The sequence below is a fragment of the Stomoxys calcitrans genome, chromosome 1 (genome assembly GCF_963082655.1).
Source record: "Stomoxys calcitrans chromosome 1, idStoCalc2.1, whole genome shotgun sequence".
Taxonomy (NCBI): domain Eukaryota; kingdom Metazoa; phylum Arthropoda; class Insecta; order Diptera; family Muscidae; genus Stomoxys; species Stomoxys calcitrans.
The window spans coordinates 202054543-202080244 of NC_081552.1; positions in this window are offsets into that span (position 1 = coordinate 202054543).

Sequence of the window (25702 nt, forward strand, 5' to 3'; positions counted from 1 at the left end):
TGTTTCTTAGCATATGGTTTATCCAGTCTCTAAGGACCGGGTCCACCCGGTACTGGTCTAAGGATTGGATCCAAGTGGCGGCCGCACATTGTTAAAAGCCCCCTCGATGTCATTGCATACCGTCAGTGTGTACGTTTTGGCATCGAAGGATTCTTCTATTTGAGGCACTACCTCGTACAGGGCAGTCTCCACCGACCTTCCCTTGGCACAGGCATGCTGTTTGTATTTGAACAGTTCGCTGGATGTCCTACTCTTTATTGTGGTGTTCACAATACGTTCCATGGTTTTGAGAAGAAAGGACGTGGTGGTGGGCATAAAAATCGCATTAATCGTCAAGTTTTATGGAATTTGGAATTGGCTTTAAGTTTCTCCATATGAAGCGGCTTATATGGAACCTAGTTTATAAAAATTACAAGAATTCATGGGTTATGCGAAGCAACCTTGCAGTTAAACTTCCATAGAAATCAATTTAAGTTACTTAGCACCAGCAAGCCCAATTCCTAACCGAATTGGATGTAATTTTGCATATTGACCTCTGTTCTAGCTTCTGACTTCATTATCAAGGCAATTGCCTGGAAATTTTACATTAAATTTTAGCTTTGTGCCTTTCGTACAATACATTCCCTTACAAATGCCAGTTTTTTTCATTGCAAAAACTAATTCACTGAAATTAAGGATACACAAATCTATTAAAATTCTATTCAACTATTTTAAAATGTTATCAAACACATGCCATATGCATATACTATTTGCTTGCATTATTTATCAACAATGGCATATTTTGAATTTTGGTTTAGATAGACAGAATAAATGTTGTTTTGTTGGGAATTTAACGTCATGTGCTGCTAAAGTTGTCGATAATTAGTGAAATTGTTTAAACTTGTCGTTTAGGGGTGAATACAGTTTTATTCTAGCTCTGCATAATTAAATTTGAATTATGTAATTCAGCAATAATAGAGTGAATGCATTTGTAATTGGCCATCACAATTTATCACTTATCTATAAAGTGAAAATTAATCTAAATTTTTGTTTGAGAACATGTCATGGGTATTGGCAAAATTATGTTTCTGCAATAATAACGTAAAACATGTACAAATTAACATGTAATAAGTTGAACCAGTGAGGAAGGGCAAAAGTCGGGCGGCGCCGACTGTATAATACCCTACACCTACCCCATAAATACAATGTTGGAACTATATCCAATTCTGAACCAATTTTCATCGACCTCGACTAGCATATATTGGGTTGCCCAAAAAGTAATTGCGGATTTTTCATATAGTCGGCGTTGATATTTGATTAAAGTTCTTTCTAAGTTTTATTAAAAATGCATTTACTTTCTTTTAAAAAATCCGCAATTACTTTTTGGGCAACCCAATAGGTTCAAACTGTAATAACTACGGTTGACAAATGACAACATTATGGCAAATTACCCAAAATCTGACGAACATATATATATGGGAGCTATATCTAATTCTGAACCGACTTCGAGCAAACTCGAATAATGTGGAAGTCGTCGAGGAAAGGTTATGTGCCAAATTTTGAGAAGATTCGTTAATAAATGCGCTTGCAATGGCTCTAGGAGTGGAAATAGGGCGATATATATATACAAGAGCTGTATCTAAATCTGAACCGATTTTTATGAAATTCATCAATAATGTCGAGAGTCATAAGAAAATCCTTCCTGCCAAATTTCAAGAGAATCGGTTAACAAATGACCATTTAAATGTTTTTTTTCGGCAAATCGGACGAACATATATATGGGAGCTATATCCAAATCTGAATCGATTTGAAGCTAATTTCTCACATATTGTGGTAGTCGTTGAGGAAGGTGTTGTACCAAATTTTAAGAAGATTCGTTAGTAAATGCGCTTGCAATGGCTCTAGGAGTGGAAATAGGGCGATATATATATGACAGCTATATCTTAATCTGGGCCGATTTCTATGAAATTCACCTGCAATGTCGAGAGTCATAAAAAAATCCTTCCTGCCAAATTTCGAGAGAATCGGTCAACAAATGACCATTTTATTGCATTTTTTTCGGCAAATCGGACGAACATATATATGGAAGCTATATCCAAATCTGAATCGATTTCAAGCAAATTTCTCAGATATTGTGGTAGTCGTCGAGCAAGGTGTTGTACCAAATTTTGAGAAGATTCGTTAATAAATGCGCTTGCAATGGCTCTAGGAGTGGAAATAGGGCGATATATATATATACAAGAGCTATATCTAAATCTGAACCGATTTTTATGAAATTCATCAATAATGTCGAGAGTCATAAAAAAATCCTTCCTGCCAAGTTTTGAGAGAATCGGTCAACAAATGACCATTTTATTGCATTTTTTCGGCAAATCGGACGAACATATATATGGGAGCTATATCCAAATCTGAATCGATTTCAAGCAAATTTCTCAGATATTGTGGTAGTCGTCGAGGAAGGTGTTGTACCAAATTTTGAGAAGATTCGTTAATAAATGCGCTTGCAATGGCTCTAGGAGTGGAAATAGGGCGATATATATATACAAGAGCTGTATCTAAATCTGAACCGATTTTTATGAAATTCATCAATAATGTCGAGAGTCGTAAAAAAATCCTTCCTGCCAAGTTTCGAGAGAATCGGTCAACAAATGACCATTTTATTGCTCTTTTTTCTGCAAATCGGACGAACATATATATGGGAGCTATATCCAAATCTGAATCGATTTCAAGCAAATTTCTCAGATATTATGGTTGTCGTCGAGGAAGGTGTTGTACCAAATTTTGGGAAGATTCGTTAGTAAATGCGCTTGCAATGGCTCTAGGAGTGGAAATAGGGCGATATATATATACAAGAGCTATATCTAAATCTGAACCGATTTTTATGAAATTCACCAGCAATGTCGAGAGTCATAAGAAAATCCTTCCTGCCAAATTTCAAGAGAATCGGTTAACAAATGACCATTTTATTGCTCTTTTTTCTGCAAATCGGACGAACATATATATGGGAGCTATATCCAAATCTGAATCGATTTCAAACAAATTTCTCAGATATTATGGTTGTCGTCGAGGAAGGTGTTGTACCAAATTTTGGGAAGATTCGTTAGTAAATGCGCTTGCAATGGCTCTAGGAGTGGAAATAGGGCGATATATATATACAAGAGCTATATCTAAATCTGAACCGATTTTTATGAAATTCATCAATAATGTCGAGAGTCATAAGATAATCCTTCCTGCCAAATTTCAAGAGAATCGGTTAACAAATGACCATTTTATTGCTTTTTTTCTGCAAATCGGACGAACATATATATGGGAGCTATATCCAAATCTGAATCGATTTCAAGCAAATTTCTCAGATATTGTGGTAGTCGTCGAGGAAGGTGTTGTACCAAATTTTGAGAAGATTCGTTAATAAATGCGCTTGCAATGGCTCTAGGAGTGGAAATAGGGCGATATATATATACAAGAGCTATATCTAAATCTGAACCGATATTTATGAAATTCATCAATAATGTCGAGAGTCATAAGATAATCCTTCCTGCCAAATTTCAAGAGAATCGGTTAACAAATGACCATTTTATTGCTTTTTTGTGCAAATCGGTCGAACATAAATTGGGTTGCCCAAGAATTGCACAGTTGTTCGAAGGGTTGCACAGTTGTTCGAAGTCTTAGCAGAACACATTGTGCAAATTTTCAGCCAAATCGGATGAAAATTGAGGCTTGTTAGGGAGATTGGTTTATCAGGTAATAGTCCGATTTGGACCGTACTTGTCACAGTTGTTGGAAGTCACAACAAATTTCATCCAAATTGGACAAAAAATTAGGCTTGTAAGGACTCAAGTAGTCAAATCTGAAAATCGGTTTATATGGGAGCTATATCAGATTTTAACCTTTCTTAGCACAGTTATTGGAAGTCCTAACAAAACTCGGCATGCAAAATTTTAGCCGAATCGGATACGAATTGCGCTCTCTAGAGACACAAGAAGTCTTATCGGGAGATCGGTTTATATGGTAGCTCAGGTTATGATTATGATTTGGACCATACTTGGAGCAGTTGTTGGGAGTTATAGCAGAACACTTCATGCTAAACTAAAGCCAAAGCGGATAAGAATTGCGCGCCCTAGAAGCTCAAGAAGCCGAAACCCAAGATCAGTTTATATGGCAGCTATATCAAGACATTAACTGATATGGCCCATTTACAATCCCAACCGACATACTCTAATAAGAAGTATTTGTGCAAAATTTCAAGCGCCTAGCTGTACTCCTCCAAAAGTTTGCGTGCTTTCACCAGACGGACGGACGGACAGACGGACGGAAATGGCTAGTTCGACTTAAAATGTCACGACAATCAAGAATATATTGGGTTGCCCAAAAAGTAATTGCGGATTTTTTAAAAGATAGTAAATGCATTTTTAATAAAACTTAGAATGAACTTTAATGAAATGTACTTTTTTTACACTTTTTTTCTAAAGCAAGCTAAAAGTAACAGCTGATAACTGACTGAAGAAAAAATGCAATTACAGAGTCACAAGCCGTTGAAAAGATTTGTCAACGCTGACTATATGAAAAATCCGCAATTACTTTTTGGGCAACCCAATATATACTTTATGGGGTCTTAGACGCATAAAATGACGAAATTAGTATACCCCCATTCTATGGAGGAGGGTGTAAAAAACTAAAAAGGAATTTCGAATAAGAAAATTTTAAGCTAGGATATCCGTGCTACTTCCAAAATCCTCAACTTTTTTCCATACCACTCCCCTAAGTTGGTTCATGTCAAGTATCGTGTTCCCATCTAAGTTCCGGTGTTTGTTAGTCGCGAAAGGCAGGCAATGACATAGAAAACGCTCCAACGACTCATCATCTTTCCCACATGCCCTACACATGCATCATGTGGGAAGATGATGAGATGTTGGAGCATTTCCTATGTCATTGCTGGAGTAGCTCTTCTGCTTTGTTAAACTGTACCGATTGTTATAGAATTTCTAGATAAATCAATTTAGGTTTATCTGTTTGTCTGTCCTTCCATCTTTTATTCATGCATTTGTTCTTCTCTAAATGGTCGTCCCAACGGAAAACCCATCTAGACATAGTTATACATAGTTCCCGTATACAGTCGAGACTGGATAAGTGAAAAGCTAAAAATTAGTTTTTTTTTCACTTATCCGAAATTTGTAGTTCAGCGTGATTCGAATAAGTAAAATTTCAGCTAAGCGTAGTTTGGCTAAATACAGGGTCATTTTTATACCCATTACTATAGAATGGGGGTATGCTAATCTAGTATCCGATTATCTAATATCCGATTTGGGTAAAACGGCTTCTCCCATGACCTTCAACATACATATCGATATGGTCTTAATCGATCTATAGCCTGATATTGCTCTCATATAAGCCGATCTCCCCACTATGCTTCTTAAGCCTTTACAAGGTTCAATTTTTATCCGAATGGACTGATTTGGCCTTTAACTTTAAATGCATTTATTGTCCGAATTGGACTATAACTTGACATCGCTCCAATAGCATACCAATTCTCATCCATTATTCTTTGTTTGCTTAAAAAGATATGCCGCGTAAAGAACTCGATAAATGCGATCCATGGTGTAGGGTATAGACGACACGGCCCGGTCGAGCGTAGCACACTCTTACTTGTTTTTTCTATTTAGGTTACATTCTCGGAAATAAGAGGTAACCTTCTGGTGGAATTGCTCGCTTTTGTCGATAATAACGTGCTAAAGTTGATATTTTCAAAGTATACTTTAGGGCGTGCTTGTTGAAGGTTTCCGTATCGATAAGACTGTTCAGGTATGTAAAACCAGACGGTAATATTTTATAATTGAATCATAGTTTTAGGCGTCTGTGTTTTATGCCCGACTTGGACGCATCTGTTATCCACCGTATAGCCCTGACCTTGCACCATCAGACTACCATCTTTGTTTCGATCTTTGCAGAACGCCTTAAATGGTAAAACTTGCGGCAATGATGAGGCTATAAAATCCCACTTGGTTCAGTTTTTTTGCAGATAAAGGCCAGAAGTTCTATGAGCGTGAAATACTAAATTTGCCAGGAAGATGGCAAGAGGTTATCGAACAAAATGGCAATTATATATTTGATTAAAGTTCATTCTAAGTTTTATTAAAAATACATTTACTTTCTTTTAAAAAAATCCGCAACCATCGTTTTTATACCCACCACCATTTGCAACACATCGAAGTATCCGTTTCCGACCCTATAAAGTATATTCTTGATCAGCGTAGAAATCTAAGACGATCTAGTCATGACCGTCTATCCGTCTGTCCGTCTGTCCGTCTGTATGTTGAAATCACGCTACAGTCTTTAAAAATAGAGATATTGAGCTGAAACTTTACACAGATTCTTTTTTTTTTGTCCATAAGCAGGTTAAGTTCCAAGATGGGCTTTATCGGACTATACGATATTCGATTCGCCGATTAAGGGTCTTAGGCCCATAAAAGCCACATTTATTATCCGATTTTGCTGAAATTTGGAAGAGTAAGTTGCGTTAGGCCACTCAGCATCCATCTACAATTTGGCTCAGATCGGTTCAGATTTGGATATAGCTGCCATATAGACCGATCAATCGATTTAAGGTTTGGGGCCCATAAAAGGCGCATTTATTGTCCGATTTTGCCGAAATTTGGCACAGTGAGTTGTGCTAGGCCCTTCGATATCCTTTGTCAATTTGGCTCAGATCGGTCTAGATTTGGATATAGCTGCCATATAGACCGATCCTCCGATTTATTGCCTTAGGCTCATAAAAGCCACATTTATTATCCGATTTTGCCGAAATTTGGCACAGTGAGTTGTGTTAGGCCCTTTGACATCCCTCTTCAAATTTGTCCAGATCAGTTCAAATTTGGATATAGCTTCTATATAGACCGATCTCTTGATTTAATGCCTAGGGTCCATAAAATGCCCATGTATAATCCGATTTCGCTCAAATTTGGCACAGTGAGTTGTGTTAGGCTTTTCGACATTCGTATCGTAAAGGGTGATTTTTTTGAGGTTAGGATTTTCATGCATTAGTATTTGACAGATCACGTGGGATTTCAGACATGGTGTCAAAGAGAAAGATGCTCAGTATGCTTTGACATTTCATCATGAATAGACTTACTAACGAGCAACGCTTGCAAATCATTGAATTTTATTACCAAAATCAGTGTTCGGTTCGAAATGTGTTCATTCACCGTTCAGCGATGAGGCTCATTTCTGGTTGAATGGCTACGTAAATAAGCAAAATTGCCGCATTTGGAGTGAAGAGCAACCAGAAGCCGTTCAAGAACTGCCCATGCATCCCGAAAAATGCACTGTTTGGTGTGGTTTGTACGCTGGTGGAATCATTGGACCGTATTTTTTCAAAGATGCTGTTGGACGCAACGTTACGGTGAATGAACACATTTCGAACCGAACACTGATTTTGGTAATAAAATTCAATTCAAAGCATACTGAGCATCTTTCTCTTTGACACCATGTCTGAAATCCCACGTGATCTGTCAAATACTAATGCATGAAAATCCTAACCTCAAAAAAATCACCCTTTATATGGTTCAGATCGGTCTATATTTGCATATGACTAGCAAAAATACCAATATTTTATTCTGTTAAATTGAAGAATGGCTTGTACTTATTAGACTACTCAATATACGTGTCGACTTTGGTCCAAATCGGACCATATTTCGATAAAGCTGCTATGGGGGCATAAATTATGTATTTTCACCGGATTATGACGAATGATGGTTTACATACATATATACCCGAGGTAGGGGGTGTCCAAAGTTCGACCCGTGGTCGTTTGAGTTGGTAACACTTTGTGCCATGTACTCCGTATACAGATTTCAGTTGCAAGCCTAATACATATTGCCATAATATTTAATATATGCAGCAACCCCTTCGTAGTTTTGTGTTTAACATTTAAATCAAAGGGGTAAAGGAGAGATGGACTCGTTGAAAATGGTCATAAAACAAAAGCTATTGTATTATGCTATTGCGTCTATTTAATATGTTTTTAATTAAGTTGATCATAAAGTGGCATAAATCAGTGGCACTTAAAATTACTCATCGTGTCATAAAAATGAACATAAATTCCATAAAAAAAAGGACATTAAAAGAAACTAAGTGTGACTACTACTTACCTGCCCATCGAATCTCTGGTGACCATTACGAGTATCTCTCATATATTTTCCCAAACACATTATGTTTATAACAGTATAATCGCTGCTACACGTAAAGCTGCTCATAACACAAGCGCATACAAACACTCACACACATGTACTGACAAACACACCAACACACACACACACACACACACATACTGCTATAAACACTGTATGAACACTTACAGGAATATAATTATGGCTCGGTTTGTCGCCGGGCCAAGAATATCAAGTTATTCCGGGCTGGTCCTTTTTTTCCCCCCGGATCGTTTTATGATTAAAGTCAATGTTCCATTTCTTGCACTGATTACAGAGAGTCGTGTTGACATGGCTGGAATTCCATTTTAATGAGAAAATATAAGTGCTGCACACATACTCGTAGCACACACACATACTCGGACACATTTCTGTGCATGCATGTATGTACATTAGAGCGTCCCATGCTATAAAGGAGACATTTTTTTGTGCAAAAAGAGACACTGCTCCATTTTATTTCCTTTTTGATCCTAATCGGACTATATCTTGATGTAGCCCTCATATAGAGCGATTCGCCGATTTAGGGTCTTAGGCCCATAAAAGTCATATTTATTATTCGATTTTGCTGAAATTTAGGACAGTGAGTTGTGTTAGGCTCTTCGACATCCTTCTTCAGTTTGGTCCAGATCGGTTCCGGTTTGGATATAGCTGTCATGTAGACCGATCTCTCGATTTAAGGTTCTGAGTTCATAAAAGGCGCATTTATTGTCCGATGGTGCCTAAATTTGGGACAGAGATATATTTTAGACCCTTCAACATTCTTCTTCAATTTGGCGCATGTGGGTCCAGATTTGGATATAGCTGCCATATAGACCGATCTATTGATTTAAGGTCTTGGGCCCATAAAAGGCGCATTTATTGTCCGATTTTGCCGAAATTTGGGAAAGTGATATGTTTTAGGCCTTTCAACATTCATTTTTAATTTGGCGCAGGTCGGTCCTGATTTGCATATAGCTGCCATATAGACCGATCTCTCGATTTAAGGTATTGGGCCCATAAAAGGCGCATTTATTGTCCAAAATTGCCAAAATTTGAGACAGTGAGTTGTGTTAGACCCATCCATATCCGTCTTTAATTTGGCCCTGGTCGGTCCAGATTTGCATATAGCTGCCATATAGACCGATCTCTCGATTTAAGGTATTGGGCCCATAAAAGGCGCATTTATTGCCCGATTTTGCCGAAATTTGGGACAATGAGTTAAGTTAGGCCCCTCGACATCTTTCTGCAGTATGACCCATATCGGTTCAGATTTAGATATAGCTGCCATATGGATCGATCTCTCGATTTAGGGTCTTGGTCCCATAAAAGCCATATTTATTATCCGATTTTGCTGAAATTTGGGACAGTCAGTTTTGTTTGGCCCTTCGACTTCCTTCTTCAATTTGGCCCAGATCTGTTCAGATTTGAATGTATCTTCCACATAGTCCCATCTCTCGATTTAAGGTCTTGGGCCCATAAAAGGCTCATTTATTGTCCGATTTAGGTAAAATTTGGAACAGTGAGTTGCGTTATGCCCTTTGACATCCTTTTTGAATTTGGTCCTAATCGGTCCACATTTGGATGTAGCCGCCATGTAGACCGATCTCTCGATTTAAGGTTTTGGGCCCATAAAATGCGCATTTATTGTCCGATTTCCCCGAAATTTGGGAGAGTGAATTGCGGTAGGCTCCTCGACAACTTTGTGAAATTTGGCCCGGATCGGTTCAGATTTGGATAAAGCTGCCATATAGACCGATCTATCGATTGAAGGTCTTGAGCCTATAAAAGGAGCATTTATTATCCGATTTCGCCGAAATTTGGGAGAGTGAATTGCGGTAGGCTCCTCGACAACTTTGTGAAATTTGGCCCGGATCGGTTCAGATTTGGATAAAGCTGCCATATAGACCGTTTTTTTGATTTTATATCTTGGGCCCATAAAAGGCACATTTATAATTTGATTTCGCTCAAATGTGACACAGTGACTTATTAGGCTTTTTAAAATTCGTGTCGTATATGGTTCAGATTGGTCTATATATGAATATTTCTACCAAAAAGACCAATATTTTGTTCTACAAAATTGAACAATGACTTGTACCTATAAGACTACTCAATATCCGTGTCGAATTTGGTCCAAATGGGACCATATTTCGATATAGCCGCTATGGGGGCATACATTATGCATTTTGCACCGGATTATAACGAAAGGTTGTTTACATATATACACGAGGTGGTGGGTAACCAAAGTTCGGCCGGGCCGAACTTAACGCCGTATTACTTTTTGTAATTAAGGCGGAGATCCTATCAGCACAGAAAGGTCTTTCAGCACAAAAAGGAGAAAGGTTATGCGGACAGACGGACATGGTTAAGCCCCTTCAGCAGGAATTTCTAAGTCGAACTGTACATTTTATCACAGCCGCAGTAGTAATGGAGGGTATAGTTTGTGTTTTTTATAATAAATACCATATATTTGAATACCTTAAAAAGCACTTCATCCAGCTTTGCACATCATGGCGTCACGGGTTATCGTTAACCGATCACCATAATATTTCATATTTTGCATATCGGGATCAAAAGGAAAAGAATAGAGGGTATTCGTTTCAAAAAAAAAAAAAATGCTTATTGGTTTTTAGGACACTCTAATGTATATATGTAATCATTTAAATATGTTGGTATGTACGATTTTATTTTGCACACAACAGATTTTATGACCCATGTGGGCATGCATGTGGTAAAGCTATTGTTGAGGCACAGTGTCTTTTAACGCAAATCGTAGTAATGTTTTTATACCCTACACCACTACTGTGGTACAGGGTATTATAACGTGGTGAATTTGTTTGTAACACCAAGAAGAAAGAGAGATAGACCCATTGCTAAGCATACCGATCGACTCGGAATCACTTTCTGATTCGATGTAGCTATGTCCGTCTTTCCGTCTGTTCATGTTAATTTGTGTACAAACTACAGATCGCAATTTTCATCCGATCGTCTTCAAATTTGGTATGGGCATTTTTTTCGGCCTAGAGACGAAGCTTATTGAAATTGGAAAATATCGGTTCAGATTTGTTGGTCCGATTTGCAGTAAATAATGCCATAAAATGATTTTCGTCAGGAAGGATTTTCTTAAAACTCTTAACGTTATAGGTAAATTTCATAGAAATCGGTTCAGATTTGGATATAGCTCCCATATATATTTTTGTCCGATTTGCAGTAATAATGCAATAAAATGGGATTTGTTAACCGATTCTTTTGAAAACTGGCAGATAGGATTTTCTCTCGACTCTCGACATTACTGCTGAATTTCATAGAAATCGGTTCCGATTTAGAAATACCTAGAATCTTTTGTTCCGTATAGACTCAAAAACGGCTGAACTGATTACCTTGAAATTTTCACAGACTGTGTGGGTTGGTCTGGAAGGAAACACAGGCTATATAATTGTGTTGATATCGCGAGGGGGGCGGACCCTCCCCCTAACCCCAAAAATGCTACCCAAAAATAAAAGTGGACCGATCGGGACGATATGGAATTCAAATGAAAGGTATTCAAGAGTAGAGTACGAATTTCATAATAAAAGTTGGGTCCATGTACCTCGGGGGGCCGCCCCAGCCCTAAAACCCCTTCAAAAAGGTTTAATTGACGATCATGACAATATGGAACTCAAATGAAAGATATTCGGGAGTAGATTACGAATATGATCATGAAGTTGGAATAAACTTTATAATTTATTGATAACGGAAGGGGGCGCACCCTCCACCGTTTCCCCAAAAACACCACCCAAAATCAAAAGTGGACCGATAAGGACAATATGGGTATCGAATGAAAAGTATGCGGGGGTAGATAATGAATCTGACATACAAATTCATATGAAGTATAGGGGGTTACCCCACAAAAAGGCACAAAATGGGCACATTAGCCAATCACTGATATATGGGACTCGGTTTGTTTATTCCGTATAGACTGAAAAACGGCAGAACCGATTTTTTTCGAAATTTTCGCATATTGTGTAGGTTGGTCGAGAAGGAAACATAGGTTATATAAATTTTCGGAATCGGAAGGGGACGGACCCTCCCCCTTGTGCCAAAAACAAAAACCCAAATTTAAAAGTGGACCGATGGGTACAATATAGGTATCAAATGAAAGGTATAGGAAATGAAAGAGTAGAAGACGAATATGGTATCAAAATTTGGGTCTAAGTACCCTTCGGGCCGCCCCAGCCCCAAAATTCCCCCATACAGACGTATTGGACGTTCATTACAATATGGGGCTCAAATGAAAGGTATTCGGGAGTTGATTTTTCGGCTACGTGGCTGAACCGATTTTCTTAAAATTTTCATACTGGGTGGAGGCGGACCTTCCCCCTTACCCCAAAAACGATACCCATATCCGAAAGTGGTCCGATGGGCACAATAAGGGTATCAAATGAAAGATATTAAAGACCAGAAAACGAATATGGTATTAAAATTTGGGTCCAAGTACAGAGCACCATGGCTCGAATTCGATATCCGCATTCAGGGCTAAGTGTCCCACCCTAAAAAAATAGGGAGTTAAAGAAGGCGCAGCGGAGCGGGCCCGGATTGACTAGTTTGTATATAGCGGCCAAAAAGACCGATATTTAACAAAAATGGAAAGTGCTTTGTGTTTATTATTATGTGGTGCAAATCGGTTCATGTTTACATATAGCTGCTATGGGTGCAAAAGTAATGCATTTATCACCGGATTGCGACGAAAGGTGGTTTACAAATATACCCGAGGTGGTGGGTATCCAAAGTTCGGGCCGGCCGCATATAATGCATTTTGATACCCACAACCATAGGTATACTAGTCTAGTCATTCCGTTTGTACCACCTCGAAATATTGGTCTAAGACCCCATAAAGTGTATATATTCTTGATCTTCTCGACGTTCTGAGTCGATCTTGCCATGTCCGTTCGTCCGTCTGTCGAAATCACGATAGCGGTCGAACGCGTAATGCGAGCTGTTTGAAATTTTGCACAGATACGAGGGTTGCCTTTTATATTTCAGGATTAGAGAACAAAAACAAATACTAACCATCGAAAATAGCTTTATTGTTTTATAAAATATTCCCCATTAAGATCAGTACACTTTTGCATGCTTTTCAACCAATTGTCGAATCACTTTTGCCGCTCTGATTGAGTTATCTCCAAATCATGCATTCTGAACGCATCAACCGCTTCTTCAGGTGGCGAAAAACGGTGACCTCTCATTTTATTTTTTGGGTACGGGAATTAAAAGAAGTCATTTGGTGCCAAGTCAGAACTATACGTCGGATGACTCATCAAGTCGATGTTTTGAGTGCTCAACAATGCCGTTGTTTAAGCCGATGTGTGAGAGCTCGCATTGTCTGGGTGAAGAGTGATTCGTCTTCGGCGGTTGGTTTTCCTGATTTCTTGGAAGACAACTGGCAAACAAATGATTGTGTACCACTTAGAATTGACTGTTCTGCGTTGTTCTAATGGTACGATTGCGACATGTCCAGTTTTCCGAAAAAACAGGCGATCATTTGCTTGGAAGTGCTACGTGCGCGAGGAACTTTTATTGAATTTTGCTCATCTGGAAACACCCATACAGTCGACTGCTGTTTACTGTCGGGTTCATACGTGTAATTCCACGATCCATCGCCTGTAACAATGTAATAGATGTGTTTCGAAGCACCGCGATCGTATTTTTGCAGCATTTCTTTCGGCCAATCGACACGAGCCTTATTTTGAGCGATTGACAAATTGTGTGGGATCTAAAGCGAGCATATATTGCAGGAACATTTCCTGCAATATTGAATGTATTCTGGTCCCACTAATGCCTAAGGTTGTCTCAATCCCACGATAGGTCACATGACCATCTTGCAATATCAGTCGGCGCATAGCATCAATTGTTTTTGGAACAACAACTGATTTTGTACGACCATCACGAAATTCGTCTTGGAGTGAACTACAAGCTCGGTTGAATTCACCATACCATCGATAAACACTGGTCCTTGATGGAGCTTCATCGCCAAAAATTGAATTAAGTTCATCGATGCACTGTTGTTGAGCTAATCTACGTCGAATAATCGCACGAAATTGTTCGCGATTAAATTCCTTTTTTTGGGCGTGATGAATCTTTTGAGTTACTGTAAACAACACAAATAGCGCTCGTATGTCAAAACGTTCTGAGTACGTATAATCACATTTGACTTCTTGAGTTCTTACAAGCCGCACTTTTTGGCCGATTTGGCTGAAATTTTGCATGAAGTGTTCTGTTACTACCAACAACTGTCTGAATCGGTCTATAAACTAATATAGCTCCCATATACCCCCATCTCCCGATTTAACTTCTTCCGATCTTCCGATTTGATTTCTTGAGCCCGTACAAGCCGTAAGTTTCATCCGATTTGGCTGAAATTTTGCATACAGTATTCTGTTAAAACTTTCAACAACTGTACCAGTACGGTCCGACTCGGTCTATAACATTAAATAGCTCCCATATAAACCAATCTCCCGATTGGACTTCTTGAGTTCTTACAAGCAGCGAGTTTTGTCCGATTTGGCTGAAGTTTTGCATGTGATGTTCTGTTATAAATTCCAATAACTGTGCTTAGAATGGTCCAAATCTGTCTATAACCTGCTATATATCCCATATACCCCGATCTCCCGATTTAATTTCTTCAGCCCTTACAAGCCGAAATTTTGGTCCGATTTGCTGAAGTATTGCATGAGGTATTCTGTTACGACTTCCAATAATTTTGCCAAATACGATCCAAATCAGTCTATAACCTGATATAGCTCCCATATAAACTGGTCTCTCGATCATCCTTGTTCGGTACCTAGAAGCTTTAAGTTTTGCTGGTTTGACAGAAGTTTGGTATGTAGAATAAATGTATGGCCTTCAGTTAAATTTTTTTTTGTACTAGCTGGACCGGGCCCGCTCCGCTGCGCCTTCTTTTACTTTATATGGAACAAAATTTTCTGGAATATTTATTGTCGACAATTAAAGAGCTTTTAGTGGAAAGCTACGAAAATAGTATATCGCTTGACGAACAATTTAAGAGCCTTTATCTGAATCCCATATGATTTTTATTGATCTTCGAATTTAAGTTTGAATGTAAGGTGTGCTCCGTTCTTAAAATACTTTATTTCAACTCGATATTCTCATTATGCCTGATTAAGGGGTGTTTTCGGGGTGAGCAGCATCGTGCTCTTCTCTCAAATACCATTTATTTAAACCCCATATTGCCATTGGTTTTGAGGGGAGTTTACAGGATGAGGCGTCCCATTCTTCTTGCTCTACCCCCCAATTCCTTTCATTAAAGCTCCACATTGACATGGACGGTAAATATGCCCGATTTAGAGGTGTTTTGGGGAGTGGGGTGGTCCCCCAAACACTAAGCCCTGAAAATATATCAGCTACATGCTCTATTCTCATATATTTGAACCCCATATTGCCATTGACCTCAAAATTGGATATCAAATTCGTTTTCTAATCTCAAATAGCATTCACTTAAACCCCTTATTGAAAAAACCAGCAAATATGTCCGGTTTGGGGTATGGGCCCTAAAAACTATGAATATCGAGCTCCACAGTCTTGACGACCCAAATTGTCTTGGTGAGTAAATACGTCCTATTTAAGGGTTATTATGGTGGTGGGTACCAAATGTCTGTTGGTCCCCAAAGGTTGATGTCAGATTCATGGGCTACTCCCAAATACCCTTCACTTGAGCTCCATTTTTTCATAGTCGGCAAGCATGACCGAGTTTGGGGGATGAGGCGGTCACTCAGTGACTTGGCTTTGAAAATATATTGGGTTGCCCTAAAAGTAATTGCGGATTTTTTAAAAGAAAGTAAATGGATTTTTAATAAAACTTAGAATGAACTTTACACTTTTTTTCTTAAGCAAGCTAAAAGTAACAGCTGATAACTGACAGAAGAAAGAATGCAATTACAGAGTCACAAGCCGTTGAAAAAATTTGTCAACGCCGACTATATGAAAAATCCGCAATTACATTTTGGGCAACCCAATATATGACATTAGTGTTCGACTCTAAAATACCTTTTATATGAACCACATATTGAAATGGTCAGCAAATACTTCCTCTTTGGGTGGTGTTTTGGTTGTGGGGTGGCCCCATAGACCCTTTTTCCCGAACATTGTTGTCAGATTCGTGCTTTACTTCAAAAGACCTTTCATTTGAGCCCCATATTGTAAATTTGTCTTCTTTGGGGTATGTTCTCGGGCGACCCCCCAAACACTTGGTCCCACATCTGGATATGAAATTTGTATTCTACACTCAAATACCTTTTATTTAAGCCCCATATTGCCATGGTCAGTAAATAAGTCCAGTTTGGGGGGTTGTTTTGGGAAAGGGGTGGACCCCCAGAAACTTTGTCCCAAACTTGGATATCAGATTCGTATTTTACTCGCAAATACTTTTCATTTGAGTCCAATATTGCCATGGTCGGTAAATATGTCCGATTTAGGGGTATTTTGGGGGTTGGGGTCGTCCCCCAAACACTTGGTCCCTTTCATTTGAGTCCAATATTGCCATGGTCGGTAAATATATCCGATTTATGGGCATTTTGGGGGTTGGGATGGTCCCCCAAACACTTGGTCTGACAATCGAATATCAGATACGTTTTCTTATCTAAATACGTTTCATTTGAGTCCCATATTGTCGTGATTGGTGTATATATATGGTAGGTTTTGAGGTAGGGCGCCCCTCCAAAGGTACCCGATCCGAAATTGGGATACCAAATTTTTGTCTGTAGATTACTATAAAAGAGCACACAAAATTTCGCTTAAATTGCACCACACATTTCCGAGATCTAGTGTTTTTGAAAATTAGGGTAAGGGGGGAGGGTCCGCTCCCCCTTCAGATATCAAAAATGTAGCACCCTATTTTCACCACCTCGGGGGTCTTGATTTCTTAAGCCTCCAGAGGACGCAATTATTATCCGATTTGGCTGAAATTTTGCATGAGTAGTTTTGTTATGACTTCCAACAACTGTATTAAGAATGGTTCAAATCGGTCCATAACCTGATATAGCTGCCATATAAACCGATATGGGATCTTAACTTCTTGAGCCTCTAAAGGGCGCAAGTATTATCCGATTGGGCTGAAATTTTGTACAACGGCTTCTCTCATGACCTCTAACATACGTGTCGAATATGGCATGAATCGGTTTATAGCTTAATTCAGATCCCCTATAAACCGATCTCCATATTTTACTTCTTCAGCCCCTAAAGTGCGCTATTCTTACTAGATTTGGCTAAAATTGTACACAATTACTTTTACTATGGTCTCCAATATTCAGTTCAATTATGGTCCGAAATGAACCATAACTTGATATTGTTTCAATTCGATCCATGGTGGAGGGTATGTAAGATTCGGCCCGACCGAACTTAGCACTTACTTGTTATATATGTTATAAATTCCTGGCGGTGGGTTCCCAAGATTCGGCCCGACCGAACTTAGCACGCTTTTACTTGTTACTTGTTTTCAAATACTGTGTGAATACTGTGCTGCGGCTTAAGTATGTGCATGGCGTTTAATGTTGGCATTTCTCTGCTTTTCCAAATGGAAATGACGACAAAGATGATAGAGAAAAACGTTCATATGTTGGTCCATTTTTGTCAAGTGGTATACTTCTGCATGTACATACGGACGTACGTATGACCCGTACATAAAAACAGTAGTCAACAAAAGGATATGTACACCTACATTTCCTTGTTCACTGTGGCATTTCTAATGGTAGGAAGTCTATGTGAATGTGACATTGTTATCGAAGACAAGCTCTATTTTTGTGAAACAAAACCCAAGAAGAAGAATGAAGCAGGATGTTTAAAAGAAATAGGAAATGTATCACTGGAATATCGACGCTAATGTGAAGTACAATAATTGGCCACACATTTTTCTAAACTTAAAAATTTTCGGCTTTTAAATGAGTTGGTTTTAAAATTTAAAACAGATAGACTAGAGAATCTCAAACAATCGGAAATCAGTTTGTTTTATACTTAACATTGAAAGGAACCTTTGTTTGTCAATGTTTTATCTATTTTGTTAATTGAATACCTCAACTAGCCTTAAAAAAATCAACTGTGGCAAATAATTTTTTTAATTTTTTCTATTTTTAGACAATGTTAAGAATGAATGTCCCACACAGAAAAACTTCACAAACGTAAGGTAAGTAGCCCGATATTTTTCTATTTTGCAAAATCGAAATTTTGACATCTACTATTTGGCAAATATGGTGATATTTTGTAATATAATATGCCATTTAAAAATTTCCAAGTCTTAGGTTAGCAGGTTAGTTAGGTGCAGATATTAATCCGCCCCATGCCGCTATGGACATTCACCTAAGCCAGTAATAGGCTTGTTGTGCATTCTAAAAACTAGAAATTAATCTTGAAAAAGAAAATCTTAAGTTAGGAATTCCGTGCTACTTACAAAATCGTTAACCCTTAGTTTGTTCATCTCTGGTATCATGTCCGCACCTAAGTAATAGTGTCTGTTAGCCGCGAAAGCCGGACAATGACATAGGAAATGCTCTAAGGCCTCATCATCTTCCCCACATGCTATCACTTGGCTCACCGATTTTACATAAAAGGGCTCGTAGTCCTATGTGTCACGTTATGACACCAAAAGCTATACTAACAAGTAAAAAGGCGGGCCGAACTTTGGATACCCACCACCTCGGGTATATATGTAAACCACCTTCCATCAAAATTCGGTGAAAATTTCATACCTTATACTCATATACCTCATACCGATCTGAATTATACACGACATGGATGTCGAAAAGCCGAACATAAGTCACTGTGTCAAATTTCAGTGAAATCGGATTATAAATGCGCCTTTTATGGGGCCAAGACTTTAAATCGAGATATCGGTCTACATGGCAGCTATATCCAAATCTGGACCGATTTGGGCCAAGTTGCATAAACATGTCGAAGAGCCTAACAATAAGCACTGTCCCAAATTTCGGCGAAATCGGACAATAAATGCCTCTTTTATGGGCCCTAAACCTTAAATCCAGAGATCGGTCTATATGGCAGCTATATTCAAATCTGGACCGATCTGGGCAAAATTGAAGAAGGACGTCGAAGAGCCTAACCAAACTCACTGTCTCAAATTTCAGCGACATCGGACAATAAATGCGTCTTTTATGGCCCCAAAACCTAAAAACTAGATATCGGTCTATATGGCTGCTATATCCAAATCTGGACCGAGCTGTGCGATGTTGCAGAAGTATGTCAAGGGGCTTAACTTAACTCACTGTTCCAAATTTCGGGGACATCGGGCAATAAATGAGCATTTTATGGGCCCAAAACCATAAATCAAGAAATCGGTCTATATGGCAGCTATATCCAAATTTGAACCGATCTGGACCAAATTGAAGAAATATGTCAAAGGGCCTAACACATCTCACTGTCCCCAATTTCAGCAAAATCGGATAATGAATGTGGCTATTATGGGCCTTACACCATAAATCGGAGGATCGATCTATATGGCAGCTATATCCAAATCTGGACCGATCTGAGCCAAATTAACGAAGGATGTCGATGGGCCTTACACAATTCACTGCCCCGAATTTCATCAAAATCGGATAATAAATGTGGCTTTTGTGGGCCTAAGACCCTAAACCGGAGGATCGGTCTATATGGCAGCTATATCCAAATCTGAACCGATCTGGACCAAATTAAAGAAACATATCAAAGGGCCTAAGACAACTCACTGTCCCAATTTCAGCGAAATCGGACCATAAATGTGGCTTTTATGGGCCTTAGACCCTAAATCGGAGGATCGGTCTATATGGCAGCTATATCCAAATCTGGACCGATCTGAGCCAAATTGACAAATGATGTCGAAGGGCCTAACACAACTCACTGTCCCAAATTTCAACAAAATCGGATAATAAATGTGGCTTTTATGGGCCTAAGACCCTAAATCGGCGGATCGGTCTATATGGGGGCTATATCAAGATATAGTCCGATATAGCCCATCTTCGAACTTAACCTGCTTATGGACAAAAAAAGAATCTGTGCAAAACTTCAGCTCAATATCTCTATTTTTTAAGACTGTAGCGTGATTTCAACAGACAGACGGACGGACATGGCTAGATCGTTTTAGATTTTTAGGCTGATCAAGAATATATATACTTTATAGGGTCGGAAATGGATATTTCGATGTGTTGCAAACGGAATGACAAAATGAATATACCCCCTTCCTTCGGTGGTGGGTATAAAAAAGACGATTTTAAGTTAGGAATTCCGTGGCACTTACAAAATCCTTAATTGTTTTCCATACCACTTTCCTAAATTGGTTCATGTCTTGCAAAGTCTCCCCACCTAAGTACCGGTGTCTGTTAGCCGCGAAAGCCGGGCAATGACATAGGAAATGCTCCAACATCTCATCATCTTCCCCACATGCCCTTCATAAGCCTTACACTTGCTATCACTTTCCGCACCAATTTTGCATAAGTGAGCTCGTAGTCCTATGTGTCCCATTATGATACCAAAAGCTAATTTGACGTCCTTCTTACCTCCTTTCAGTTATTGCCTCGTCCTCTCACGATCCGGATCAACACGTAGGACTTTCTCAGTCCTATCTACTGTTTCGCTGTTCCATAGTTCTGTTTGTCGCCCACCCCCTTAAATCGGATTGCGTCGACCCGACAGGTTTTGGCTTGACCAAGTTTATTGACGGCAGTTGTCTGGCTGCCAAATCGTCTTCCATTTCATTCTCCCTTACTCCGTTATGGCCCGACACCCAGACGATGAAGATTGGCGTTAATCTCCTTCTTCGCATTGCAAGACTGTTCATGACCTGACCGTCCTGGTTGTTATTGCCCTTATGGCCATTTTACTGTCCGTAAAGTTGTTTACACTCGACGACCTTGCGTTAGTACCACACCACCTCACGCATTCCTAAATAGTCCGGATCTTCACCAGCAGGATCTCTGTCATTGCCAAATCGTCTGCCATCTCATTCACCGTGACTCCGTTATGGCCCGGCATCCAAACGATGCGGATGTTGTCATCCTCAGAGTTAATCTCCTTCGTACACTGCAAGACTGTTCGGGACCTGGTAGTTATCACGTGTCCGTAAAGATGTTTACACTCGACGTTCAAGCGTTAGTACCACACCACCTCACTCTTTCCTTAATAGCCCGGATCTTTGCCTGCAGGATCTTCGTCATTGCCAAATCATCTGCCATTTTATTTTCCCTTACTCCGTTATGGCCCGACACCCAAACGATGAGGATTGTGCCATCCTCGGAGAAGGTGTTAATCTCCTTCTTACACTGCAAGTCTATTCGCGATCTTACCCTCCTGGTTGCTATTGCCCTTATGGCAATTTTATTGTCCGTAAAGATGTTGATTTCCTCGCGTTAGCTCCACACCACCTCACGCATTCCGTGATCGCCCCGATCTTCGCCTGCAGAACCGTATTATGGTCAGGTAGTGTAAAATAGATCTCAGTCCCTGGGTTCTCAATGTTGACCCCCAGGCCCACTCTGTAATCTAGCTTTGATCAATCCGTGTAACATGAGCTTCCAGATGGCAATACTAGTGTTCCGTCAATCCAAGACTGTGCCGATGGCAGCAGTGCCTCGCACTCGACTTCAAGCTTCATCTCATCTCGATCGGATACCTGCTTTCGTCTGTCTTTCGAAAGCACGCTAACTATCGAAGGAGTAAAGCATGGCGCTAGAAATTTTGCTCGAAAGCTTTTTTTTTTTGATGTAGGTCGGTTGGGATTGAGAGGGGCCATATCGGTCCATGTTTTGATATAGCTGCCATATAAACGGATCTTGGATCTTGACTTCTAGAGGGAGCAATTCTTATCCGATTTGGCTGAAATTGTGCATGAGATGTTTTGTTATGATTTCCAACAACTGCTTTAAGTGTGGTAAAAATCGGTCCATAACCTGATATAGCTGTCTTATAAACCGATCTTGGGTCTTGACTTCTTCAGCCTCTAGAGGGCGCAAATCTCGGACGGAAGGACGGACGGAAGGAAGGACGGACGGAAGGAAGGACGGACGGAAGGGCGGACGGAAGGGCGGAGGGAAGGACGGACGGACGGGAGAACGGAAGGACGGACGGAAGGACATGGCTAGATCGACTCAGAATGTCGAGACGATCAAGAATACATACACTATGTAGGGTCTTAGATCAATATTTCGAGGTGTAACAAACGGAATGACTAGATTAATATACCCCTATCCCATGGAGGCCACCGTAGCGCAGAGGTTAGCATGTCCGCCTATGACGCTGAACGCCTAGGGACCATATTATGGTCAGGTAGTCTAAAATAGATCTCAGTCTCTATGTTCTCCAGGCCTCACTTTCGACCTCAAGGTATTCAATCGGAAACCTCTTCCATTCCTTCCAGGTTTCCTATTGTCACCGCGATTATACCACGATGGTGTGAGCTGCTCCCATCCTCAATCCATTCTCCCATCGCCTTAAGTCTCATAGCCGCAGTGGCTGTCGCACATTTAATTGCCTATTTAGATAAATCGTGCAGAAAACTTGACTCGGCCCGCCCGAACTTCGCATGCTTTTACTTTTTTCAACTGGCTATAATGCGATAGTGGTATACCGTAGCGTTCTCGCACGGCATATTTCTTAATAATTTTATTCGATTTTCTCCTACGGTACATCATTGCTAGCCGGTTATAGGCTTAAAGACTCAACGGCTGTGATACTCGACATGACAAGGCGAGGTATCGGCGCTTTTAAATGGCCACAATGATCTCGCTGCGATCCGCAGGGTCTTTTGTAATTGACGAGGATCGCTATCCCCACATTCAATTGCGGAATTGCATCATTATAAGCCTGCAGCAGCTATTTCGAGATTTGGTCTGAAATGGACCCAACTCACCACAAATCACACTTAAAAATTACAACAAAATCGGGTAATAAAGGGATCATATGTGGGTTCAAGACCCCAAATTGAGAGATCGATATATATGGCTGCTATACTCAAGTGTGAGCATTATTATCCGATTTGGTTGCAAATTTTCATGAATTGTTTTGTTCTAACCTCCAACTGCTGCGCCATGTATGGTTTAAATCGGTTCATACCTTGATATAGCTCCCATATAAACCGATTTCGGATCTTGACTTCTTGAGCCGCTAGAGGGCGCAATTATTATCTGATTTGGTTGAAATTTAGCATGACCATCAACAATTGTGCCAAGTATGGTCTAGGTTAGGTCTAAGTGGCAGTCTGCCATCAGACTCACTTAGACGTTTTCGTCCATTGTGATACCACAGGAACAGAAGAAGGAAGATGCCTTCTAGTTCCTACCGTTGAACCATCCAGATCGCTTTAAAAAGCCCAACAACTTGCGAATATTCACATCCTCTAAATAAGACTGCTTTTCGAAGAAATTAAAACCTTAAGTTGAACTCCTTCTGCTTGCCAGAGCAGGACACACACTCAGAAGGTGTCCGATAGTCTCTTCTTCTTCGTTGTCTTCATAGCCTCGGCAAAAGTCGTTACTGGCAACCTTCAGTATGTCAGCATGTTTTCCGATTAGACAGTGACCTGTCATGATCGACCAAAATGACTGAGACGTCTGTTCTAGCCAATGACAGCAATGAGGTAGACTGTTGGATTAGGCCGCATAGTTTTGAAATGCTCACAGCCCCCTCTTTGTAACCTCTCTATCATTCGTTGTCCTTCGGGCCGTGTCCAGAAAACTTAGCTTAGATGTCGCTAGAGGCATACCACACAGATTCCAGTGTCCCTGGAGTGTGTAAGGTAGTTCCTAGTCTCGCAAGATCATCCGCTTTGCAATGCCCTGAGACATCTCTGTGGCCCGGCACCAAGAACAGTTGAATTTTGAACTGTTCTGCCATCTCGTTGAGAGACCTGCGACGGTCGAGGGCGGTTTTTGTATACGTTTTACAGGGATTTAATGGCTGCCTGGCTGTCTGAGAAGATATTTAAGCCAATCGTCGTAATGACATTGTATCTTAACTGCAAGAATCTCGGCTTGATACACACTGCAGTGGTCGGGTGGCCTTTTCGATATGACCAGTTCTAGATCTTTAGAGTACACCCCAAAGCCCACCTGGCCGTTTAGTTAAGAACCAGCCGCATATATTGGGTTGCCCAAAATGTAATTGCGGATTTTTTATATAGCCGGCGTTGACAAATTTTTTCACAGCTTGTGACTCTGTAATTGCATTCTTTCTTCTGTCAGTTATAAGCTGTTACTTTTAGCTTGCTTTAGAAAAAAAGTTTAAAAAACGTATATTTGATTAAAGTTCATTCTAAGTTTTATTAAAAATGCATTTACTTTCTTTTAAAAAATCCGCAATTACTTTTTGGGCAACCCAATAAGTATATGTAACTTCTGTTACCAGGGATATCATAGTTTCAATCGGTTCTATCAGGAATAATGGTACAGTACTTTTTATCCAAAAAGCGGCTCAGGTAGACTGCCTGGAACATCGGATGTTGTATCAAGGATAACACAGTTTCCGTAGCAGCCACATAACCAATGAGAAAGCTCCTTTAAGTTCACGCCAGTGGTCGCTGCAATGTGGGTGGCCACAATGTCCAGAGGCATAAGATGTAGCATTAAATTCAGTGCATCAGATAGTGTTGTCCACACTGCGGCTGTGATGCACTAACAAGCCATCCTCCGGTTAAGTATTAAGCAGTGGTTGGACTTTTGAAGCGCCGTCCACCAAACCAAAACACCATACAGCGTATGGTGTCGGACAACTGCAGTATATACCCAATGCATGACACGCGGTCTAAATCCCCAACTTTTGGTTGACATTTTTCACAAAGTGTTTTGTTTTGACTTCCAACAAGGATGCTAACATCCTTAGATTCAACTTTTTGAGCCCCTAGAAGGCGCAATTACCTCCCGATTTGGCTGAAATTTTGCACATTAACTTATGCTATGTCTTTTAACAGCCGTGGCAAGTATGACCCATCTTTGAATTTATTTGTTCATACGAACGAACACTTGACTCAAATCTTCAAAGTGGTTTTCATTGCATCCTATGGTGGGGGTATAAAAACTCGCCATTTTTTCCCCCATCAAGTGCATATTCGAATGACTGGGTGTGGACTTGGCGTCTTTGTTTTACATTTTGTTTACCACCACACATCACCTATAAATGGGACAAGAGTGTAATGAAATGTGAACAATTATCATGCAAGAGCATTATAATAATACGTACGTATGACCGATTCCAGTAATTGCAAAAAATAAAAACGAAAGAATTGCGAATGCTAGGGGTCGCGAGAAAATGTGAATAAAATGCTATGGAACAAAGAAAGTGGAACAATATGATAGCGAAAGTAGACGCTATGCCCATGGTCATTCGCCTAGATACCTAGTTGAAAATTGCAATTAACCGATATTTGTTGGGAGTTTTTTTTTTGTTTTAAGAGAGACCCTTGCAATTGTGGAAATATGATGTGGCCTTGTGCCCATGACAATGTTGAGAAGTTTTTATGCAAACACACAGAAACAAAACTGGAGGAAAATGAAAACAAATGCAGTTCAGTTTAGGTCATT